At 39.5% G+C, this 26,559-nt stretch overlaps 1 long non-coding RNA gene and 1 pseudogene across 1 annotated transcript in view; both read right to left on the bottom strand.

The window, feature by feature from the left end:
- Positions 1–5,835: 5,835 nt before the first annotated feature.
- On the bottom strand, positions 5,836–7,114 carry LOC143665250 (26S proteasome regulatory subunit 4-like; annotated as a pseudogene).
- A 9,538-nt stretch (positions 7,115–16,652) lies between these two features.
- LOC143665249 (uncharacterized) overlaps positions 16,653–26,559 on the bottom strand; it is a 44,204-nt gene continuing 34,297 nt past the window's right edge. Inside the window, exon 3 of the long non-coding RNA XR_013166813.1 lies at positions 16,653–16,947. This is a non-coding gene — a long non-coding RNA (uncharacterized LOC143665249). The remainder of the gene's footprint in view (positions 16,948–26,559) is intronic.

Here is a 26,559-nt window from a genome sequence, read left to right as displayed (position 1 = left end):
GATACATGGTGCTGACACAAATGCACAGATGCAGATAGATGCTTCTGGTGCAGATAGATGGCATCTTGCTGTGAAGGGCGAATCTACTGACAGTTTCCTAACTTTCAGTCAAACCAGTCCACATGTGCATGTGTATGTCAGCAGTGGGTGTGGAACGACACACTTCTAGATCTGTGTCAATTGTACTGGACTTTGGGCATACATCATGGTTGGGCTGCTCTGCCATCGCAGCTTCAACTTACTGTTTTTATTGTGGAAACATATATATAACACAAAAATTCCCATTTTAACCATTCTTACGTGTACAGTTAAGTTGCATTATTTACATTTACAACATTGTGCCACCATCACCACCATCCGTTACCAAAAGTTTTTCATCACCCCAAACAGAAACTCTTAAGTACTAACTTTCCATCCCTCTCCCCCAGATTCCTGGTATCCTCTATTCTACTTTCTGTCTCCATTCATTTGCTTGTTCTAGATATTTCATTTAAGGTGGAGTCATACAATATTTGTTCTTTTGCGTCAGTTTGTTGTTTTATTAATGTTTTCAAGATTCATCCATGTTGCAGCATGTATCAGATGCATGTTCAGATTTTTCCCATTACCGATTGTGGCAATTTGTTAATTGTCACAGAATATCCATTCTCCCCTCCTTCCTCAGCCATAGATCCCTGGTTATGGAGGACAGTCTGGGGCCCATTTACAGTCCTCTGCTCTACAGCTAGCAGTGGCTATATGTGTATGTTTTGGTTAATGAAATGTTAGCATAACTATTATGTGGGACTCCTGCAAGGTTTCCTTAAAGTGAAGGTGCTTGACCAACTTCTTGTTGCCTGGAATGTGGGTGTGATGGCTGGAACTCTGGAAGCAATCTTATAAACATGAGAACAGGGGCTGCATTCTAAGCATTGAAGACGAGAGGAAAGGAAAGAACATGATCTTTGAAGACTTTGTGGAGCTGCCATGACGGTCCCGATGGCTGACTACCAGATTTATTTCCTGTGTAAGAGAAACAAGCTTCTGTCTCCTTTAAACCATGATAATTTTGATGTTTCTTAAGAGTGCAGTAGGATCTTCTGCTAAGTGATGCGTGATAGACACATGGCGGTAGAAGAGATTTAGAGAGTGCTAAAAATGGAAGTGAAAAAAGATTCTAAAAAGATAAAGGAAGAAGAAGAAATTTGTGGTGCTCTAATGGCAAAACAGGAAAATAAGCAAATCATGTATTTAGGTAATAATTCCATATTGAATGCTGTGGCGCTCCAATTATTTCTACTCCTGCCTTTGCCCAATCCTTTAAGCACCATTGTCCTAAAGACAGGAACGATACAGAGAGACCAAAGTTCAAATCATCAGATTTTAAATGTTTATGTATACTCTTAAGAATCTCTAGAAGAGAGTATATTTTAATTTGTTTTTGTTATGACAAATTTGCCACTTGCTCAAAAGGAGGCTGAGTAATATAGCAAACTCCTTATGCTCATCACCCAGCTTCAAAAAATCATCAATTCATGATTAATCTTGCATCCACACTTCCATCCCTTTCTTACTTCTCATTTTATATATATACTTTTTTTAATGTATATATTTTTTGGTATGTGCAGGCACCAGGAATTGAACCTGGGTGTCTGGCATGGCAGGTGAGAATTCTGCTACTGAGTCACTGTCACATTGCCCCTCATCATATTTTAATAAATATTTTTTTTGGAATAGTTTTAGATTCACAGCAAAATAAGAAAACATTTTGTTTTGGAATAGTTTTAGGTTTACAGCAAAGCTGTAAAGATAGAACAGAGAAATTCAGTTTCCCATTGTTAATATATCACTACAGTGCATTTGTCGAAATGAAGAAAATAATAATTATTAGTTAAAACTAGACTTTATTCCGATTTTCTCAGTTTTTCTATTAACATACTTTTTTGTGTTCTAGAATTGAATCCAGAATGCTATGTTGCATGTAGCTTTATATTATTTTGAAGTATATCCCAGATATAATTTAATTTCATTTGTAAATATTTTAGTATACCCCTCCAAAAGTACAGGAGTCTTTTTTTTAAAAACAGAATTATAGTGCCATCATTAAATCCTCTAACTATCAACAATTCCTTAAGATCACCAACACTAAATCAAGCAAATTCTTTTAATGTCGTACCTTTTTTTTACACTTATTTCTTTTTTCTCCTAAACCTGGATCAAAACATGACTTATGTATTATGGTTGGGTCATATGTTTTTAAAATTCTTTTTATTCTATAGGTTTCCCCTCTGCTTGCTTTCTTTTTCTTTGGAATTTAATTTGCTGCAGAAAGTAAAATTGTTTGTCCTGTAGTTTCCTCCAGTCCAGATTTTGCTGATTACATCTTTGAGGGGTCAGTTTTACACCTTTCCTTATCTTCTGTGTTTCCTGTGAACAGGTTTTAGAACTTGATCAGTTTATTTATTTACTTACATCAGAATACTTCATAGGCAGTGGCTTATAGCTTCCATCAAGTGGTACATGATGCCTGTGGTCCATCTTTTTGATGTTTGTCACTGTTGACGTCTGATGCCTAGATGCATTAGTTTGTTAGTAGTTGTAAATGGTTGATTTCATAAGTGTAACATTTCTTCCTAATTTGTAAACTGGGATATTTCTATAAGGAGCAAGTTCTCCCATCTACAATTTGGTTGCTGTGAGGTACACATCATATAGAACATCAAAGTAAGTGCGAATGCTTTCTTTTTATTTGTCAGCTTTAAAAAACAATGAGTTAATAATCCCTTAGCATCCTCCAGTGCTGACCAATTGATTTAGAGTCCCTGGTCTGGCAGAGTGAAGCGTTTCTTATATGAAAGAGCTAAGTGTTTGAGTCAGAGAGGTTTTTGTTTAGTATTCTCCCCACCCGAATTTTTAAGTTGGGTGACTAAATACCAAAACTTTGAGAATGTGGAGCATGGACTTATATAGTCCATGAGCCATAGAGTTGGGGAAAATGAAACAGTAGCTTTCCTCCCCAAAATGGATTCAAAAGAGGTCGAAGAGGGAGAATTAGGGAAGATCAGATTAGAGCTTGGATGTTGATAGATAGAAGTGGAGTCAAAGTCCCAAAGGGTGTGTGTGTGTGTGTGTGTGTGCGCACGAGTGAAGGACATATCTCCATAAATTCAGAGGAATCTGATAGCTTCAGACTTTGTGTGTCAGCTCTGAGGGTGTAGCCCAAAGAAGCTTTCACTTCCTAGAGAAGCCCCAGGGCCAATACAGCACTGGGGCAGCAGGTATTACCCTGAAAGGGTAGCAAGACGGAGGTGGCCCTAGGCAGGTAGGTTCAAGGACAACCCACCTAGTTCTTTGGCCCTAGAGCAATCAGAGAATGTGGATGAGTGGTTTGGGGCCCCAGGGAAGACTGGAAGTGCTGAGAGGGTCATTGGGCTGGAGAAGGCTTCATGGTCAGAAGAGAACTATAGAGGGCAATGGATACCAGGTGGAGAGAGAGCCTCATGTCTCAGTCAGCAGGCAGCCTGTGCTTAAGCGGAGGCCAGTGGAACAAAGGGTGGCATGAGAACTGGACACTAGAAATTGGATTACCCTGATGTTGCAGGTAAGAATAGGGGATAGGACCTGGAAGAGCCTAGCTCTGAATTTAATCGACTCTTACCCAGAAGAGATTTTGTCCTTTATCTCTGAATAATTGAAATAAACTTAGCTCAAGAGTTCCCATTTTCATACATTAGCAGAAAAGCATCATCTTCCCAATTCAAGGTTACATTCTAGGTTAATTTCAGTTAAACAGCTATGAAGCAAGATCATTGTTCACCCCGGTCTCTAAATTTAAAACCCTGTGTAAATATAAATGGCTCAGTGTTTGAAAGGAAGGGCAGTAGAGTGCTGTTTGAGGGAGTTCACTAGACGAAATGGGGAGGGAATGGGATGGGCCCATGACAGCAGAGTGGGGAGGAGGCAGAGGGTGGAACGTGAGAGCCTTCCGTTTAGGGTGGCCGCTGTGCTGTCCTCCAAGATTTGCATTAAACTCGTAACAATTTCATGACGATTTAACTTTCATCATGAAGTAGGACCAGCCTAAGAAACCCCTCTCTGCTCTCTGTTAGGTCAAAAAACATCTTAGCTATAATTGCCAGACTCCACTTCACGGTCATACCTCCTTATGCCCTGGGAGGTACGTGTTAGGAGGGAGATCAGTCCACCCTACCACATATGGGTTGACGGTGATTTGGATTTATTCCCGTTACTTGCAAGATTCATGGGGGTGGATTACCGTCTATTTTTCTAGCTTCTGTCTCCCCATCTGTCTAATGAAGGGAATTGGAACAAAGTAGGCTATACCATGAATCCAGAAGTCGCAGATAATGCAGCCCAGGGGAGTTCTCTCTTACACAGATTGCCATGGTACATTCCACATTGCATTTAGTAAAGCCAAGGTTTCTTCCCCAGGGTAATAGATACCTATTGCTTTGCATGCTTAGCATTCACTTCCTGTTTGAGGAAATTTTTCCCTTCTCACTCTAGCCACCGAGGTGTCCTTGGATCTGCCACTTTGAGCTCCTTTACTTTCTGGCCAAGGGGATAGTCACATGAACCAAGCCAAGCAATAAGAAAACATCCTCCAGATCTTGTGTTTGTGTGTGTGTGTGTGTGTGTGTGTGTATGTATTTACTGCAGGAGAAGAGAGTACTTTTCTCTCTAGTCACACAGCTGGGAAGACAAAAGACATTGGAAGTCACAGTTTTAGTCTCCAGGAAAAAGCCAGCATGTAGCGAACTACAGAGATGAGAGTGAAGATTTTTGGTTCATCTGAATTCTGGTTTCTGTTAACTCTGGGCTTTATACCCCTGCCATTCTTGTGTGGACATGTGCCAGACGACAAGACCTCTTTTGATATAGGCTAGATATACGTGTTTTTACTTGTATCCAAAGGTGCATCAACTGAGCTAGTTAACAGGACTTGAACCAAAGACAGTTACACATGGGCTGAAAATTGAAGAGGTTTGTGATGTGGTTCAGTGTAAATTCCTGGCTAACAGAAGTGCTCCTTACTGGATGGAGTAATACTGGCCCTACCTTCATGGTTTTGGGAAAAATAAATGCTAGGTAAATAAATGAGATGGGCCACCTGAGTTCAGTTGTTTCCACAAACATTTTTGAGCTATTGTTCTGTTGTATGAAACTCACTGTTCATTCCAGTCCTAAACAGCTCTGTGACCTACACAGTTTGCTAAGTAGATGGCATTTGTGCCAGGCTGAAACTGTCACGTACCCCAGAAAAACCATGATTCAGTATTGTTGGGTGGGACCCATTTGATTGAGATGTTTCCAGGGAGATGTGGCCCACTCAATTGTGGGTGGAAACTTGGTTGTTGTTTTTTCCACTTCTAAAAGAGTGCACTTTACTGGGAAACAGTGCTGCCGTGACCAACAGACAAATGCAACCCAAAGGGCTCCCCACACATCGCACTCAAAAAGATACACAGTGTTTTGTAAATAAAAGTCAGCTGGTGGGGGAGGTGCAAAGGGAGTTCAGTAGTAGAATTCTTGCCTGCCATGCAGGAGACCTGAGTTTGATTTCCAGTTCATGCACTCCCCCCCCCCCCACAAAAAAACCAAGCAACAACAAATAAAAAAACCAAGAAAAACAAAAAAAACAAACAAAAAAGAAAAGTCAACAAATGATGCTGCAATAATGGATACTCACATGGAAAAATAATGAAATGTGACCCCACCATGCAGCATACAGAAAACAACAACTGGAATATAGATTCCCCTGGTCAACTTCCCCAATCTCATCCTCATAGAGATTGGGAAAATTCCCAACTATTTACTTGAAGGCCTGTGGCTCACTTAGAGATAGAGCCCCTCAGGAGTGCCTTCTTGTTTTTTGTAAAGAACACCTTCTTTGGATTTTGTGATGTCTTCATTTGTTACGTTCATTCTACATTCTCTCAAAGCCATCAGGCCAGCTTCTGTATAGATGGCCTTGATGTCAGCACCGGAGAGGTCATCTTTAGTCATGATCAAGTCATCCAAATTACATCATCGGCCCTCGTCATCCTGCTCATGTGAATCTGAAAGATGGGCTTTGTGGTCTTCTGGTCAGGCAGGGGGAGCTAAATCTTTCTATCAATGCAGCCTGGTCTGCTAAGAGCTGTATCTAAAGTTTCTATTCAGTTTGTGGCCATGATAACTTTTACATCTCCCCTTGAATCAAATCCATCCAACTCGTTCAACAGTTCCAGCATAGTTCCCTGAATTTCTCACCACCAGAATTTGAGTCCTATCTTTTTGTCCCAATGGCATCAATTTCAACAATAAACACAATGGATGGCGCATATTCTTCGGCAACTTGAAACAATTCCCGCACAAGTTTGGGCCCATCTCCTAGGTACTTCTGAATAAGTTCAGAGCCAAACACTCTTAAGAAAGTGGCCGAGGTTTGGTTTTACTGCTTTGGCTAAGGATATTTTACCTGTGCCTGGTTGACCATAGAGAATGGCCCCCTTAGGGGGCTTTATACCCATCTCTTCATAATATTCGGGTTGTGTAAGAGGAAGCTCCACAGATTCCTTTATTTCTTGAATTTGGTTGTCCAACCCCGCAATATCAGTGTTGGTTTCCTGGGGGTCCTTTTTGACCTTCATCACAGCGACTAGGGGACTGGTGTCCTCCATCAGGACCTCTGTCACAGCATGCACCTTGTGGTTGAGCAGGACAGGGCAGCCTGGTTCCCGTAGATCCTTGTTCACCAATGAAGGAATGCTGACAAGGTGTCCTGAGCCCACTGACGTAGATACAATGGTGTGATTGTCATCAATGATCTCTTCCAAAGTTCCTATGACATTGGGGTCCCCCTCAGATCATCCACCTTTGCTCTTTCCTCCTCTTGCTTTTCTTCTAATGGTTTCATTTATTCTTATTTCTTTTTTGTTTGTTTGTTTGTTTGCTTTTTTTTCACACGGGCGGACACCGGGGCACAAACCCAGGTCTCCGGCATGGCAGGCGAGAACTCTGCCACGGAGACACCGTGGCCCGCCTGTTCCTGATTGCTAATGAATTCTTCCTTCATGAGAAGATGATCTTTAATTCTGTCTAACTTCAATAATTTTAACTGGCACTGAGTGTGAGGTGTCCTCACCATCCTTTGTGGCACTTTCTGGACTGTGACCACCACTCTGACCCATCTTGCTTCAGCTGCTCAAGCTGCTGCTACCCGGGTGGCAACTTTTAATTAGGTGGTTTCCATGGAAACCCATTCGAGGTGAATCATTTACTAGAGTCCTTTAACAGGAAACCATTTTGGAAAAAGATTCAGAGCTGACACAGAGAAGTTTGGAGCTGCAGAAATAACCGCCCCACACCCCCGCCCCAAGAAGCCATTTGAAATGAGAAGCCAGGAGAGAAAGCTAGCAGACATTGCCATGCTCTTTCCCAGCTGACAGAGAAACCTCAAACACCATCGGCCCTTTCTTGAATCAAGGTATCTTCCTCTGGATGTCTTAGTTTGGGCATTTTTATGGCCTTAGAACTGCATAGTTGTAACTTAATAGATTCCTTTTATAAAAGTTAACCCATTTTTCAGCAGCATTAACAAACTAAAACAGCATTGCTTGAATATCCTTTTAAAAAGCCCACACTATGAAGGTCTGTTTTGAAAGTCTTACCTGGGCAGATACATATTACCCAACCAATAAGGCCCAGCAATGATTCTCAATGGATACCTTCAAAGTCACTGTAAAGCTTGTTAAAAGACTAAACTTTTGAAAACTTCAAAGGTGATTACAAAGCCCATCCTGATTAAGATTCACTTTACTGGATTTCCTTTCTAGTGTCATGGTTCTAGAAGAGTTGATTGAAGAAATGTTATGTATTGGTGGGGGCTCGTTGAGCTAAGATATGTTAATGATAAGTAAAAATCCTGAAATAAATGTTCAGCCTATATATGGCTATCCACAAGTGCAGTTTTACCAAATTAAAATGTTGGCTGTTTGGCTTCTTCCTTCCAGAAATAGATGTCATATTTTGACCTTAAAATATTTTTGGTCATTGTGAGGCTTAAGCATGACATTTCTCCCTTTTTTCCTCTCTGCCCTTTTCTCTCATGTTCTCTATATCCTCCTGGTTGTAATTTCAGCAGCCCTACATTCTCAACATCAAACGGAGGCTAAGAATGGTCTTATTTAAACAAAATGGGGGTATTTGATAATGACGGAGTAAGGCAAGTGGAGGAAGAATTAAACAGGGAGGAGTGACAACTCCCAGTAGCAGGGCATAAGGAGACCCGTCTCAGCCCCACCACATTCATGGGTCTACTCAGTAAAAATACTGCTGTCATAACATTATAATTCATCTCCCTAAATTTTTATGTTTCCCATTTTGGAAAACAACTATGTCTAGTATATAATTTTACTCTTTTATTATGACATTTGAGAAAGTAGCCAAGACTGGTTAGGTTTAATTATCCCCATCAAGTTATTTTAGATGTCAGTTTCTACAAGTCATTCACAAATGGGCAGATGGCAGAAACATGTTATTCCAGAATGGCCAGGCGTGGATAGAGCTAGAGAAAAATGCTGACTTCCTTCTTCGATGTTTGGGGTGTTGTGAATACATATTCTGTATGTTTGCCTTGGTGAGCTCATTGTGTGATTTTAGAAGAACCATCAGTGGATTTGTTTTCTGTGACTTTAAATCCTTTTGCTTTTGTTACTTTTTTTATGACACTATCTTGAACTTGGGTTTGAAATGCAAATGCACTCTGATTTCATGACCTCATTTAAATGCAGCAAATGGAGAAATGGAATTTGTACTCTTTGAAAATCTGTATTCTGCAATACTCTTACTTTAGGTTAAGAGATACCCCTGGGTTTGTATGTGTTTAGAATATACCATATTTGGATGCCTCTGGTCACCAGCATAAACCTCTAACTACTGCTTAAGTACAGACAAGTATTTCTCTCTCTTTAAAGGACATATTGTGGGTAAAGATTAAAATAAGAATATATATTTAAATGGCCTGAGAACAAAAAACTGAAAAACTTATAAAAGTAAAAAGTGAATATTCTCATGATCATATAATGTTAATGCATACCATTAGTTAAACAAGCTTCTCTTTGTTAGGGTAGGGATACAGACTACATGGGATAGAAAGGTTCTGAGGTTTGGACCCTACTTGATGCTAACTAGTCATCCTACTGGTTATGGAGATGTTGGCAGAAGATCCCTGAGTTGGAGGAAAAGGACCATTTATTACTCAGAGCAATAGCAATAGCCAGAGTTACTAGCATTTGCCCCTGTTTCCTAAGCCTTGGCTTCCACAAGGCTAAGCGAAGAGAAAGAGGTGACACACACAACACACACAGTGGTTTTAGTACAAGAAAGGATCCTGAGCTTAGGGAAGCTGAGTCTTTCTTAATGGACGGTAAGCGTGCCAGAACTTTGCCCTGGAGGGAGACACTGTATTTATTTTACTGGACAGTAAACAAATCTGCCTCCTTTTCTTTGGAGGGAGATGCTATATCTTCCAAGGCTTTTTGATATGGAGACATCTTTGACAATAAAATCTGGAAAAAAGGCAGTCCCTGCCTCAGTTCATATGATGTACAGAAACATGAGGGAATGAAGACTTATCTCCCAGCAGATGCAGCATACAGGAATATTTCTTTAATTTCTGTAACTGAACTGAATTTAGCTTTGGAAATCTCCTTTGTTTTTTTTGATGGAAACCTTAAAATTGTCAAGGTAAACATAGTCACTATTCGCTTAAAACATGACTTAACTTGTTATGCAGTTCTCTTAATTCAGGATTCTCATATTACTTTTCTGCCATTTCTCTCAGGTTGCGAACACTTAAAATAGTACTTACAATGTACAAGCCAAGTAATAGTCTAAGCTCTTTATGTAAGTTGACTCCTTTAATTATGTAAATATACAGTATTACTTTCAGTATTAGTCTTCAGAAAAACAGACTCGAAGGGATATATGGACACACACATATATGTGTACATATGTAAGTATTATGAGATTTATTATAGGAATTGGATCATGCAACCATGGGGAATGGCAAGTCTGAATTCCATAGGCCAGGCCACAATTTGGGAACTCTGATGAAGCATTTGACGAATTCCCCAGGAGAAGTTGTCCGGCTGAAGTATAGAGAGAAATTCTTCCTTCAGACTGCTGAAGTCATCTATTCTCCCTTTAAGGCCTTCAACTGTTAGATGACCCTTCTCAAATTGCTGAAGACAATCTTTCTTTGTTGATTGTAGATGTAATCAGCAATAGATAGTTAGTAATCTGTTGATTAATTATTTAAACCTACAAAATATACCCACAGTAACAATGGGCCAATGGTTTCTTGACCAAGGGAGTGGACACCATAAACTAGTCAAGTTGACATATGAACTTAAGCACCACAGTCCACCTCTCATGAAATTGACACCCATACATCTCTTTACACCATACTTAATTTCTAAATAAAAATAATAGCTATCATATTTTCCCCTAACATAATTCAACTACCCTATGTACAACTGAAAATGAAATAACCCTTTCCCCAGAAGAGAATGCAAGCCCTTGGATAATATTCCCTCTTAAATTTGATATTCTGTAACTTAAATCCTATGACATAAAGTTGCTACAAATTATATTATATGATAAGAGGATAAGATAGGGAAGAAAACAAAGATATTTGCTTTAACAAAACAAGGAAGAAATACTCATAACAATTATAGCCTTTTGTCTGCAACCAGTGAAATGGACGTAGTTTGCATATATACCTTCTTCTACTGAACTTTCCATATTTCCTTTACCCTCAGCAAGTACCTCAGCTGGTTATGGCACTTTGCCTGGGGGAGTGACCCAAGCCTTCACTCCTTTAAGTACTGTCTGGATTGGGTTCTTGTAGTTTTCCATCAACTTTAATCACAGGGCATGGAAATATTAAGACATACCTTAGGGGATCTCCTGTGTTTCAGACAAACTCTTTCCACTGTGTAGTTGTAGGCCTATTTCCCTTTGATAATCAGAATCAATCTCCCCAGCCAGCACAGTAATCCCCTTCCTTGCCTGTTGATTCAGTGGCATGAGAAGCCCAAAAAGGCCAGGTGGCAGTCTTAACTTCCAGTTCAATGGAATTATTGTTCGATCCCTGGTGGAAGCATTCCTACTTTTGGAACTAAGACCTATAGACCAGCGGAGCTTACAGTTGCAGGAACAGGAAGCAAAAATTTTTCTGGTGGATCATGAAGGGTAATTAAGGATAATCTGATTCCTGGACCTGTGAATCCTGGAGAAATAGCACCATTGAAAGGACACTGATTAGAGAATATGCAACCTCCTGGAGAACATCATCCAAGTCGTGCATGATATTGCCACCCTGTTGGTGCTAAATTGAACCTTCAAAAGGCCATTCCACTTTTCCATCAATTCAGCTGGCTCACAATAATGGGAAACATGGTAAAATCAATAAATAGCATGTGCATATTCCTGGACTTCATTTGAAGTGGGTTTCTGGATCAGAAGCAATGCTGTGTGGACTTAAAGGCATTCTTATAAATCCATGGATGGTAGTTTTGGCAGAAGCATTGATGCGGGGAAGGCAAATCTGTATTCAGAGTTTGTGTCTATTCCAGTAAGAATGAAACACTGTCCTTTCCATGATGGAAGTGGTCCAATGTAATCAATTTGCCATCAAGTAGTAGGCTGATCACTTTGGGGAATGGTGCCATTTTGGAGATTGAGTGTTAGTCTTTGCTTCTGGCAGATTGGGCACTCAGCCGTGGCTGTAGCCAAGTGGGCCTTGGTGAGTGAAGTCCATGTGGCTGAACCAATGGGTAACCTCCCTCTTTACCACAATGGTTGTTTTGTTCATGAGCCCATTGGACAAAGGCAGAAGTGGTCTGTGAAAGAGGCTGGCTGGTATCCACAGAACAAGTCATCATATCCACTTGATTGTTAAAATCTTCCTCTGCTGAAGTCACCCTCTGGTGACTTCACTCATTCAGAAAAGTCTGCCCACGTATCTCTCCACCAGATCTCTTTCTCACCAATTTTCCAATCATATTCCTTCCATATCCCTGACCATCCAGTCAAACCTCTGGTCATAGTCCATGAATCCATACACAAATGCACTTCTGGCCATTTTTCCTTCCCAATAAAATGAATAACCAGGTACATTGCACTAAATTCTGTCCACTGGCAGAATTTATCTTTACCACTGTCCTTTGGGGATGTTCCCAAAAGGGGCTATAGTTCTGTAGCTGTCCACTTCTAGGTGGTACCTATATATTATGTAGAACTGGCTGTTAACCTGGCCCAAGATTTTTCTTCCTTAGGCAACTGAATGTAAGGAACTTCCCACAAGGGGTACATAGGTGGTTCAGTAGTGGAATGCTCGCTTGCCATGAGGGAGACCCTGGTTCAATTGCCCATGCACTTTCCCCCCAAAATGGAAAAGGAACTCCCCATGAGGTCATACTGCAGGCTGGGAAAGAGAGGGTAATGTGGCAGGACTGGGGGCCGTGGGCATTTGGACCACATTAACTTTTGCTTCAGGGCCCGGTTGAGCCTGATCTCATATATACCACTCCATTTGTTGATGGAGTACTCCTGGGTACACCCAAATTTATGGCTTGGTGGGTCAGACAATAACCAGTTTTTGATGGGTAACTGAAGTCTCATGGTAACTTGGTGGTCCATGGTTAAGTGTTTGGTATCTACTAAGGCACAGTACTAGACCAAAATCCTATTTCTCAAAAGAAGAATAGTTATCTGCAGGATAACAGAGCATTTCTCCAAAGTTCTAAGGATCTGCCAAAGGCTCCAAATAGCATCTCTATTTGCAACAAAACTTTGCAATATTGGATCTGTTGGTTCAGATGGCCCAAATGTCAGTTTAAGTTTTCCACCATAGAAATGGAGGCACCAAAGTTTGGTTCAGTTTATTTACAGAGAAATAAAGTAACTTTCATTTCTGCATACTGAGTCCTATGGATTATTTAATTGTGAAGTTTTTGTGGTGCATAGTCTCTCAAACTAGAAAATGAAACCTTAGAAATAATCTTTCTTTTTTGGTATTCTGGTAGCTACCTGGTATTTCTTCACCTCTTGAAGATTTTCACCTTTCAAGGGGGCAGATACAAGACCTACCAGTGTCTCAGGCAACTACCAATGCCCCTGCCTTCATCACATTCCCTAAAATTCTTCTTTTACCATCTTCTTATTGAACTGTTATTTATTCATTTCACATGGGAAAATGGTAGGTTCTTATACCATTGCACATTCTCCCCATGTGTGATTGAATGTTTAAAGACTCTGCCTGAATGTTCTATGTTTTGTACCCATCTATTAAAATTTACCCTTTGGAATTGAAAAAAAAATCTTTCCTCTCTCAATCACTTGGCTTTTACAACTGAAAACTGATCTTCTTACACTTTTCAGCTTTATTTTTACAAATAGCCATTCAATTCACTTCTTTGCTCTGGGGATATATGCCCCTGAGTGGCAATAAGTGTCACAGATTAAGTAAGTAGATATTATCTCAAAATATATCACCTTATTTAAATAAAATGCTCCAGTCTCCTAAGGAACTTGGCATGTGCTTTAGAAAACAATGAGCCTTGGTGTCGCCAACAATCACCTAGACTCTTCAGTTCTTATATACCCTTGGCCTTGCTGAATTTAAGAAAATTGCATGGTATCTATGATTAAACTTTTTATTTTGTTTTATTTTTCCCTGAAAGCAGGGCTGAGATTAGGTTGATGTGAATGAGGGACTTGTATTGGGTGAAATATTTAGGGTGTCTCAAAATTGAGGAATCAATATAAAGAATATTTTAATGCAATATTTAACAAAAACCAAAATTAGTGCAAAAACCCATGATAAGCAAAATATCAAAATTTTAAATAAAGATAGGATTATTGTTAGTGAATTTCTTTTTGCCTTAAAAAAAGATTATATAAAGAAAATATTCTTAGTATTACTGAATTTCTTTTTGCCTCAGTATGGCTCAGTCCAGCACTGTCACAATCCTGCAACTCCTTTTGTTCCCTTATTGTTAGGCCTTTGAGAAAGTTTTTAATATGTCTGGTGGCTGAGACAGACATGAGAAAGTCTCCACATACTGACACTCATGTGCATAAAATCCTTTTTTCTTCCAGTTTTTTCTGTGTCTTGACTAGTCTCTATTCTTTCTAAGAAGCAAAGTTTGATTTTTTTTTTGCATGAAATAAGTGTGTCTGCTTTCTTTGTTCTCTCTGTCCTACACATTTAAACAATTAAAATTGTTTTCTCATATGCATTTCTAGCTTTCTTCTTATTAGTACACAAAAAATACAAACTTTTTCCCCCTCCTTTTCCCTGGTTATAGAAAAATGGCCTACCCTTGATGAGGGACTGAAATTTTCATGATTTTCTTACCAAGCTGGCAACAAAACAAACAAATAAAACTATCAAGTGCTTTTTCACATCGAGAGCCATCGAGGCAGACAATGAATGAAGGACGATAATGTTGACTTATGCTATATCTTCAGAAGTGAAACCAAACCTCGATGTAAACTAGAAAAGTGGCTTTTCGAACTCGAAAACAGTTCATCATTTTCTTTTCTAAGCTTCCACCATCTAAGAGCATTGGCGATGGCATTTGGGGTTGCCAATGAAGCCAGAAACCCTGAGAGTAGGAACATAACACAACAAAACCCAAGACCAGCATAATCAACAGGAAATGACATTGCCCCTTCTGTGACTTTGACCCCAAGGGCCGAGCCTGAGGGCGTCTGGGAGTGGGGTGGAGGAGGGGACAGAAGGAGAACTTCTCAATGGGGAACCAGGTGACCCTGTCCATCTATAGACCCTGTGACACGGTGTCTGACATTCAGCTGGTGGAACGAGGCTCCTCCTACATCACAGTTGTCATAAATCGTTTTATTCCCACATCATCAGGTACTGCTTTTAAGAGCATTTTGATAGATGGCATTTTCTACAGCATCAGGAGTAGGAGGAGGGCGAGGAGAATCTGACTGCTGCACAAGCAGTTTTTGTGATTTTAACAAGCCCCCACACCCTTCAAACCGAACACTGAACCACAGAAGACACACACGTGCTTGTTACCACTCGCCTTCCATGGCCTCTGGGATTCCTCTCTCTTTAGCTGGGTTTCTGAATCCTTTGCCTTTCTCCAAGGCAGAAGACGCAAAAGCAGCAGGGAAATGGCAAAGGAAATACAAGTCTGTGCTGCTGCTGGAACACACTAAGTTTGTGTCCGCACTCTAGAGGTAGAAATACCGCCTTAAACAAATACTCCACTACGGGGCTCTTTGTCTGCTTTCCAAAGCATACAAAACCGGATTAATTTAAAATGTAGGCACCGAAATGCTGACATGTGGTTGACCCTGACTAAAATGACTCTCCGCAAAGTAAGAATCTAGAATTGTAACGGGCGCCTTGTGTGATGCAAAGACCAGTACGTCTTCCACCTCCCCCACCGGGACAGACATATGATTGTGTTCACAAGCGAAACACACTTCCAATGACTAGGGTTATAGAGAATTTTCTGCTTTGTCTAGGTATACCCCCTCCTGCTCTTCTCCCATCCTTCAAAGCGTATCAAAGAGTGAGTAATGCAAATTGAATTTTTTATGGATCTATCCTTGATCTGGTAGAAAAAAGGTTTTTTTTTTTTTAAAGGAGATCATTTGCAAAATTCAGTACTTTGTAGAAATGAATTCTTCATCATCCCTCACAGCTAATTGATACCCTTCTGTTTTCAGACCTTGACTCCTGAACCCAGAATTGGTGTCCCTCTCCTCCAATACATTTACACACCCATGTGGTGTGTTATGTCTACATTTTTGTCACCATTTCGAGCAGAGCCTTGGAAAGCAAGATACACCATATTTTTTAAAAATGCATTTTCTTTTCTTTCTTTTTTTTTTTTTTAAGGCCCTTGCAGAAATAGAAATAGCTGCCAAATGAAGAGGGAGGGATGGATGGTACACATATGTTCTTCCAATTACTGAGAATGGAAGAAGTTTTTTTTTATTGGGTTGTTTGGAATTTTCTGATCTGACAGATAGAACCAAGTGAGTTTTATTCAAGGTACCAGTGGATCTTCTTTCTAAGACCTTCAGCACCAAGGGCGATTACAAATTCTTCCAATGAAAATCTGAACACCCCTTAGCAAATGTATTACAAAGGAGTTCCAAGAAAATTACAGGAAATTCACTGAGCATTACGTGCCCGATCATGTGATTATCACCTGCTATTTTTTTGTTTGTTTTTTTCCAAGAAAAGATTGATATTCATAGTATGATGCTTGCTAGAGCAATAGGTTGGAAAGGAAATCGTTTTCTTCCTATATTTTAAGAATGTTCCCTTTTGGCAGTACATAATCTCTTAAAAATGATCTTGCTTTCAGATAGCTACAAATATATCACTTAGTGCTTTTTTGTCTGGATGTGAGGCTGATAGATTTAGATACCGGCAATGCATTGCAGGTTTTTCATTACCACAAATCCTGTGTCACATCAGCAGCATGATGGAAGCATTTTGATAGATAACATAAACTCATTAATCACCACTCTCTTAAATTAAGCACCGTAGAAAGAATTTTAAATGTTCCACATTCCAACATTTGTGAATGCCTCCCTTTAAAAAAAATGCCATCCTTTATTAGTTCATGCTGTTTAACACAGCCTGAGTTAGCTCCATGAAAAGAGACTGTGTATCAAGGGAAGGAAAAAAACTGAGAAAGGGGGTGGGGAAGAGGGAAAGGAGGACAGAAGATTAAATTCCGCCTTAAATCCAAACACGGACTCGATTGCACACTTGCATTAACATCCTTGTTCTCTTCCCAGAGAGGGTTGGCACACTTCCAGTTTCTTAAAACAACAATCCAGCGCTGATCTTCTCTCAGTGAGCACGATTCAAGGATGGATCATTTATTCCAGCAGAGCTGTTCACTGAGGTATAAAAGCAAAAATGCATTTTAGGAGACGGTGTTTATAACCATTGCATAAAGTACTATATTGCTGTGTTTCATACAAGTAATCACGATCATCCTTAAGTGAAAACGGAAAGTCACACAGTTATTCTAAAAGTAGTAAACACACGTTACATCCAGGTATTTCTCAAAGCTTCTTTAAGCCTGTGAAAGTGCACTAAATATGGGTGTGTGTTCCACTTAAAAAATATTCTTACCTGCTAAGCAGACACATTCTGGAATGATTATTTCCTTAGGAAACGTTTTCCCTGATACAAATAATGCATCTCAAGTTTTTATTTCACTCATGGGTCTTCCTACTGCCGTTAACACTTAGAGAATATCTGTGAACATACAACCCCCTTGGCACATACTTAATGATGAAAATGAAGTTTATCTGTTCACACATTCACTGCCAATATGTGGGTGTTGATAAAAGAAAAGAAATTCATGCCCGGACTTATATCTTAGAGTAAAAACACTGTCACGTTTCTTTTGTCACACAAAGCTATATAATTCAACCAGCAATTTTCAGGGTTACAACTTCTGCTGGGTACCCAAAGGGCAGTTACAAATGTCAGACAAACTGACTTCACGCTTGAAAACCCTGTGTCACGCAGCAGAGTTGGCCTCAGGGAGAACCGCCTGTTAAATGTCCTTTGTTTCCAGGTAGCATTTTGTAAATTCAAATCTTTGATAATGACAAAGTGTATTGAATGGTGACTGTGACTGAAATGGTTGTTGAACTTTTAAGATATGATTCAGCACATCACTGTGAGAACAGAACACACTAACATTAAACACCAGATGGTATTTCAAAGCCCATCAGATACACAGATTCCTTTTCTTCTCTACAAAAGATCAGCAAGGCCTCACTCTTAAAAAAAAATAAATAAATAAAAAAGAAAGAGGAAAAAAAGAAAAAGAAAAAGAAAAAAGCCCATTAAGATAAATGGGCTGATTTTGGTTTTGTCTTGCTCAGCTATTATAGGAAAGCTATCTGAATGGGTCAAATTACAAACTAGACTCCAGATCAAAGGATAACCATGGGAGAGGTGGGTCAAACTGATCTGAGCTGTGTCAACTAAATCAGCATGAAACCCTAAACTGTGGGCCAAGAAAACATGGCTGGCTCACACTGAGCCTTGACCACACCAATTAACCAAAGCATTTGCCTTTTTGCCTCGAAGGAAATCTGAGAGGGTTTCACAGGCCAAGCCACTTTGTGGCTGCACATGTCAGGCTGGATTTCCCGTAATGTAGCTCAGATCGTAAGGTTCGCTAGCAAAATTGAACTGTCCACCTAAATAGTCATTCCAGAGTTGCTTCCCCACCGGTAGCTACAAAGAGAGTGAAATGTGGTTCACAAACATGAGATGGTTGTATTTAAAGAACACAAGAACTCACTTCAGGGAAATTAGGGCTGTGTCACTCTGACACTTGTGGACAATGTTGTACATGGCAGGAAAGGCAGATGATGAGAGCTCACAGCACTCTTTTATTTGAGTAGGGAGTTAGCTGGGCTTGCTCCCAGAGGTCAGCTCCTGGGCTAAGGGTCTGGGGTAGTTGATTGTTGGGGTAGTATAGTGTAGTGGATAAGGGCTCAGGTTCTAGAAGGAGACATCTCTGGGTGGGGAATGGGGCTCTGCCACTTACTAGCTATTTAACTTGCATAGGTTACTTAAGATTATTAGTAGTATTATTTTTGAGTGCATGGTCCCAGAATGGATTCCGGGTCTCCTGCATGGAAGGTGAGCATTCTACCACTGGACCCTCTGTGCACTCAGGTTACTTAAGATTTTTAAGCCTCCGTTTCCTTATTTGTGAAATAGGATAGTAATATTTACTGTTTGGACTCTCTGAAAGGAGGTGAATGCAAGAGGAACAAAGATGGAAACAATTATGAAAAATGGGCAGTGGGGTGTAAACCACAAATGACGCCCAAGAATTTCCTTATGAAAGGGGATTGGTTTATGAATCTTGGGTCTTCCAAACCAAATAGAGGCTGACCTAAACTCGCAACCACCTGAAAGACACACAATCCTCTCAGTGCAGTGGCTCCACCAGGCCTGAGGTCTCACCATTATCTCCCACCACTTACACTGGGGGCTGCTGTACAATCACCATGAAAAAACTGTGGGTTTTTTTAGAGACTCTGGGCTCAGAGAGGAAGAAAGAGAGGAAGTCAGGTTAACATGCTGTGGCTTAGGGACACTGATCTGAGAAACGCTCTGGGGGAAGCGGGCTTGCTCATGAAGGAGTCTGTCCTACAAGAATTCTTTGCTGTTATTACAACAGTTGGTTGTTTATTTGAGTTAACAAATCTCCTATTTCCAAAATGAAGATACAGCTTCGAAGTTTAAGGGACATTTTGGAATTCACTTAGAGGGCACAGAGGAAATGACAATTTTGACTAAGAGATGAGGTGTCTTCAGAGCGACTTCAAAGGACTGGAGGGTTGCTTTGGTGTACAGAAGATTGAAGGAGAGGCAACTGCAGTGTATGGTGGGCATGGAGACATGAGAAGGGCCCCCCATGGTAGAGGATATGGGGGATACAAAACCACACTTTGTCTATTTCAAAATTCTATGAGTTGGGTAGAGGGAAATACTAGTGGTCAATGAGAGGGAGGGGTAAAGGGTATGGTATGTATGAGTTTTTTCTTTTTTCTTTTTATTTCTTTTTCTGGAGTGATGTAAATGTTCCGAAAAATGATCATGGTGATGAATATACAACTGTGTGATGATACTGTGAGCCACTGATTACACACCAAGTATGGAATGGTCATACATTAAGAATGTTTGTGTTGTATGTTGATTGATTTTATTAATAAAAATTAAAAAAAAGATTCTGCTCATGGTCAGCTGTGTGCCTTCTTCCTTCTCCTGGCCCCAGGTACCCTCTGCTCGAAGGTCTTATGGTGAGGCTGATCCCTAAAGTTGTACAGCTCAGCTTGTTACAGGTTATAGAGGCTTGTGGGCCAGCCTGGGATTCTAATCACAATACTGAAATTATTTCAGTGGAAAACACCTTCTCAATTCCAAACTGACTTATAACACTTGAAAATATATATATATGTAGCCTGATGTGGACTGTAAATGAAAAGAAAGATTTACAATTAGAAAAACCAGAAAGTTACTTATAAAAAGATACACTCACCATAAAATCCTTTAAAGAAGCAAATACTCTTATAGTCTTAAAATGTAACTTTTGATTTTCATGGACATTTCCATGTGACCACAATTCTTATATAGGCAAAGGCAAACATCATATTTGTAGAGTGACTTTTAGGGCCACAATCTTATGTTTATAAGTTTAAAATCTCAAGACCTAATGAAACTTAGTCCCATTTTATGGATGAGGAGGTTGAGGTTCAGAGAGGTTAAGCCACTTGTATTTAAGGTCACCCAGGCAGAAATTGGTGAGACCTGAATCTGTCATCAGAGCCTATGCTTTTCCCTGTCTTCCGTTACATTTTTATCAGAATAGTCTTCTAAAATCTGAAACTTGATATTCATGATAACCAGGACTTCTGATTATTTTTTCCTTTTATCCCTCAGGACAGGTAGATATGGTTGTCTGTGCCATTTGAAGATCTAAAACCTGATTGCATAAGGTTTGTGGAACATCTTCTATAATCAGGAAAAGATATATATATTTGGAAAAGAGCTCTTCAGTTGGGTTTCCAGACAGATGGGTGCAGATGCAAACAGCAAATGAATCTGATGAATTTGTCACCCAAGTGAACAAAAGAAAGTGTGCTTCTATCCACCCTACTAGAAATCCTGTTTCCACATTGCCATCACAGATATCTCTAAATACCAGCGGAAACACAGAATTACCACCTAACAAGGGCTCCTGCATGAATCTCTCTCCACATAGGTTTCTTGTCCGATAAAAACTGAACCAGCCTTCTTTTCTGTCTTTTTTTTTTTTGAAGGAAATGTGATCCATTGGATTTATTTATTTTTTCATCACATAGTTGTGTACTCAATAGCATGATCATTTTTAGAACATTTGCCTCGCTCCAGAAAAAGAAATGAAAAAAAGAAAAAAACTCATACATCCCGTATCCCTTACCCCTCCCTCTCATTGACCACTAGTATTTCCATCTACTCAATTTATTTTAACCTTTGTCCCCCCTATTATTTATTTAATTTTATCCATTTTTTTTTTTTTACTCATCTGTCTACACCCTGGATAAAAGGAGCATTGGACACAAAGTTTTCACAATCAGACAGTCAGATTGTAAATGTTATATCTTTATACAATTATCTTCAAGAATCAAGGCTACTGGAACACAGCTCAACACTTTCAGGTACTTCCCTCCAGCCACATCAACATACCATGAACTAAAAAGGGATATCTATATAATACATAAGAATAACCTCCAGGATAACCTGGCGACTCTGTTTGGAATCATCTTTCAGCCACTGACATTTTATTTTGTCTCATTTCTCCTCCCCTTTTTGGTCAAGAAGGCTTTCTCAAATCCCAGAATGCTGGGTCCCAGCTCATCCTGGGATGAACCAGCCTTCTTTTCTGACCACTCCCTTTATTCACTAATACACTCTCATCACTAAACTGCTTAGTTTGGTCCCACTGTGAGCCTGCTTAGAATGCAAGAGATGTCTGCTTGGTGTGTTTGAGTCCAGCAGCGGCTGCAGGCATTGAAGGTTTTCAGTGGAAGCGAGTGGCCTAGTTTGAGGTGAATAATCAGCTTTTTACTTAATGCCATATCTCTCTTTTCAGCTGCAGAAATTCTCTATCCTTTTTTTTTCCTTCCCAGAGTTGGGCATAATGAAATGCTACTTGCAGAAAGATGAGGGTGTCAAAACCCTGGGTGATTTCTGATGCTTATGGAACACATCACCCAGGGACAATTTAGATGACAAAAAAAGAGCACTCTTCAGTCCAGATTTACACTGTGTTCCTATTCACCAACACATCGGCAAACATTATAAATGCCTCGCCTGACTAATGAATGGTTTCTGAGCGAGTTTTTGGGCAGGCAGCAGGTTTGAAATTCTATAGAGTCAGGCCAGAGAGAAGGTGACTGGGGTAGAATTATGGGAAAGGATTAATGAGGGGGTGTTGGCTGAATATACTGCTTCACTGTTCTCTCAGCCACTAGACTGAGGAGTCACTGATTTTTGCCTCCAGGACTGTACTTTTATAACTTCAAACAAGCCTCTTTAAACAAATCTGCATCAGGCAATATGTCAACACTTCGTTGGTTTCAATAGAATTAGTTTTCTAAATGATCTTTTCTGAAGCGATTTTTGTACTTGAAAATGCATTACAAGGAACATTTACTATAACTGCAGTGCAACGATATAGAATATGACAAGTAGGGTTTTAATCAGTGCAAGCTGCAACACTGAACACGGTCCACATCGATCCTCCCCTGTCTCCGTCAGCCTCAGTGTTAATAAACCCAGGAACTTGAGGTTATTTTCACTGGTATTTGCTGTAAATAACAACCAAGACCTTAATTGTTTTTGCCCAGAACGAACTAGCCTGACAGCCTTCAGAAGATGCCTAGGCAAGTTCTGATTTAATAGCCTTACATAACTCAGGTCCTTTGTGGACAGCATGCCAAATAAACCATACGATAGCTCTGCTAGCTGGGAGAGAACATCCGAGAGTCTGAACAAAGTCTGGAAAACCACACGTCAGCATGCTAGGTTAGACTTGGCTGGGTCAAGCTCAAAGCACAGCTCAAGGTAGCCAAGAGTTGCCTAAAACTTGACATCTCTAATTCTGACATGTTCTACAGGATGGACTCTCCTGGTCTGATGTGTATAATAAATACGAGCAGCACAAGATTTCCAGAACAGAAAAAACAATGCTTTATACATTCTTGTTAACCTCAGAGTTGGTTTGCATGCCATTTGGGGGCCTTTTTTTTTTTAAGTTCCTCTATAAGGGAACTAGGGAAATAATAGAGCCTTTCAAGTGTTCTAATAGAGATTGTGGGTCCTATTATCAGAAGCCATTTAACCTCATGGTACCTCAATTTCATCTCTTTCTAAATGTGCCTGAGACGTAAGGATTAAAGGGCAGTGGTCATTGGGCTTGTCATGCATTAAAGTTTGCAAAGGGAGGGCTGTGGCAACAGATGAATCTTACCTTATGCTTGCTAAGGTGTCCTGGGACTGTTTTCTTGGACTTTCTAGAAACAAAAGGAACAAATGACCTCCCTCCTCCCTGTTCCTTCTGAGACTTCTCACCCACTTGCGTTTAAGAGATTCAGAGGGTGTAATGCAAGATGTCAGCACAGGTTTGGGGTCATGCCACCTGGGGTGGAATCCTAGCCTTCCCATTTTTGCTTGCTGTATACATTTAGACGAAATTTACACTTATTTGCATACACTTTGACTAAAATGACATAAGTCTTCTGAGTCTCAGTTTTCTCATCTGTAAAACTGGCACAGGACTTAACTTTTCCATTTGCTACGATGATGCCAGCTGCCTCGAATAGTAGGTGCTCAACAAACGCTAGCTGATGCTCTTGTTTTTAGGATGAGTTAAAATGGGAAGCTCTCTGTGCCATCAAAGTGTATTAAGGATCGATTAGGTAGGTACTCCACACTTAGAGAAAGCTGAGTCAGATTTGATTCCTGCCTAAGAGAACCTCACAGTCTTGCTGGGTAAGTAAGAAAGTAAGTTTCTATTTCCTGTTAAAAGAGGTAGGTGCTATATTTAGAGACACACTGTGCATACTACTGAACCAGGTGAATCTGATCATGCGCTACATCAAAGTAGAAAACAGGCATTTTCAATTTAAGGCTTCTGCGAATCAATAGCCTTAAAAAAGACCTTTCCCCCCAGTTGAGATTTTTGCAAATTCAGGGGATTAATTGAGTGGATTTTTTTTTTCTTCCACTTTCCTCTTTACATTAGCTTATTTTGGTCAAAATTTGCTTTACAAGTAAAGGAAATGTGTGCTGTAAACTTTGCAACGTGTCTAGATATGTAGGAGAGGGAAACCACGTCTCAGCCACACAATCAAACATATGACATGGTTGGATAAATTTTTGATTATTTCAACAATTGATTTGGTTCATTGTATGTTCAAGGCAATTGGTTTCTCTAAAATCAATTTTGCAAACATAAAGATACTAAGCAGACAATTTTTTGTGATGCTGTGATAAAAATGTGGGTTGAAACACATTCCTTTACTACCTTCCCTCTATGTCTTTCCATGATACCAAGTAAGAATGTGATCAGGAAAGTGGACCTTCATTCCACGTGACTTGTTTTCGATGTTTGGCGCTGGATCTTAAACCAGACAAGATTTCAAGGCATTTATAATCAGACGTTTTGGGAGATTAATTGCTATGTCCCATACCCTTTTAGAATACACATAAATCAGTAATATCCGCCGAGATCATTCTGTGTCAGGAATGATCACTCAGCATGGTCAGAAGTTTCTCCTCTAACACTCACTATTCAAGCCAAATTTAAAGGAAAATTTAGATAACTATTTTCTCTCCAATTATGGAAATAGTTGTAAAAATTGGAAAATAAAAATCACTTCAACTTTATTGCCTAGAAATGACTACTATTGATGTTTTAATTTTAATTGAATCAAAGTTTGCTTTCCAGAATTATTGGCCTAAATTGTGACTGTTCTTGATGGATATGGAGTGACAAGGTACATTAAAAAAGACTCCTCTGACTTTGACCCTTTTATCATGTTTATATTCACACAAATGGCTGCTTTCCATGGCTTTATGTTACAGTGTAGTTTTGTTTTCTTTGTGTTCATATAAAAATTAATCTTAATTTATATATGAGATATTGCATCACACAGAGAAACATGAGGTGAGTTGATTTAACATTGAGTATTGTGGCATGGAATGGCCAAAGGTGTTAAGTTTATTTTTCAAAGGGGATGGGTGTCCATGGCAAAGCAGTGAGGTTGAAGAAAAGACCATTTTTTTAGGGAAAATATAACATTTTAAAAAATCTGAAAAACTGATTTGACAAGAAAGCTAAATCAAATAAAATCAAAGCAAAAATCTATGAGATTGAGAGGCAAATTTATAATTTTTTGGGGGGGAAAAGAAAAAAATGGAGAGTGTGCTGGAAATTAAATCTGCAGCTCAGAACCATTGGAACAATGATGGACAGTTTTGAGGCTCTGACTTATGTTCTATATCTCCCCTTTTCAATCTAGTCATTTCAGAACTTAAAATGCACATAGGAATTTGTCTTACAGTTTTGCTTACACATTTGCAATGACGCATTTACAAGAATGTTTTTGCAGTCTGGCTTATAATAGTAAAAATCTGGAAACAAACTCAATATCCACCACTAAGTTTGGATAAAATATGGTACGTCTTAAAATGGAATACATACAGATATAAAAACAGTCAGGTAGGTTCTAATGTACTGACATGAAAACACATTGAACAAAAATTTTTAAGTGAAAAAGGAAATTAGAGTGCTTTATGTATGATGTGCTTGGAAGAAAACTTAAGGAATTTTAATAACGACTATTTTAGGGAAGACCATCCAGGGACTGCTTAAAAAGTTGAAAAAGGAATCAGACTTCTACTAACGGTATGAAGGAAGCTGATCTGCATAGGACAAAGGTAAATCAGAATACAGGGTAAAGGATGATATCCATATTTTAAAACTTTAATTTCCATGTGAGATCAAAGGAAGAGATGTTCATTTGGTGGAAAATTTATATTTTGGGAAGCACATTACCTAATTTAACTTGTATGGTCAGTTTAGTTGAATGCCATAAGTACATGGAATCTTGAATAGGGCATGAAATCTTGATAGTTTGTCCAGATGAGTGTAATTCCCTGATATATCTCAGAGTAATTTGGGCAGTGAACAAAAAAGTGTTTGTCAAGTTTCCTTGGGGGACTGAGGAGAACAGAAGAAATATTCAACTTCTTCATTTGGAGAATTCCTGTTATTCTCATAAGCAGTTGGTACAACCAAATCAATAAGCTGAGACCTTGATCTTGGGGTTCACCCCTATGAAACTTATTCCTGCAAAGGATAGGCTAACCTTACTTATAATTAGGCCTAAGAGTCAGCCCCAGAGAACCTCTTTTGTTGCTCAGATGTGGCCTCCCTCTCTAAACCAAATCAGTAGATGAACTGCCCTCTCCACTACATGAGACATGACGCCCAGGAGTATAAATCTCCCTGGCAATGTGGGCCAGACTCTTGAGATTTGCTGGGACCTGGCATCATGGGATTGAGAAAGCCTTCTTAACCAAAAAGGAGAAGAGAGAAATTAGACAAAATAAAATTTCAGGGGCTGAGAGATTTCAAACAGGGTAGAGTGGTTATCCTGGAGGTTATTCTTATGCATTATATAGATATCCTTTTTCAGTTTATGGAATAGTGGAGTGGCTGGAGGAAAGTACCTGAAACTGTTGAGCTGATTCAAGTAGATTCTTGAAGATGATTGTATAATGATTTAGCTTTTATAATGTGACTGGGTGATTGTGAAAACCTTGTGTCTGATGCTCCTTTTATTAAGGTATGAACAGATGAGTAAAAAAATAGGAATTAAAAATAAATAGTAGGGGGGATAAGAGGTAAGATAAATTGGGTAGAA

This window comes from Tamandua tetradactyla, chromosome 21 (assembly GCF_023851605.1).
Source record: "Tamandua tetradactyla isolate mTamTet1 chromosome 21, mTamTet1.pri, whole genome shotgun sequence".
NCBI classification, from domain to species: Eukaryota; Metazoa; Chordata; class Mammalia; order Pilosa; family Myrmecophagidae; genus Tamandua; species Tamandua tetradactyla.
This window is presented reverse-complemented; position numbering and strand designations above follow the sequence as displayed.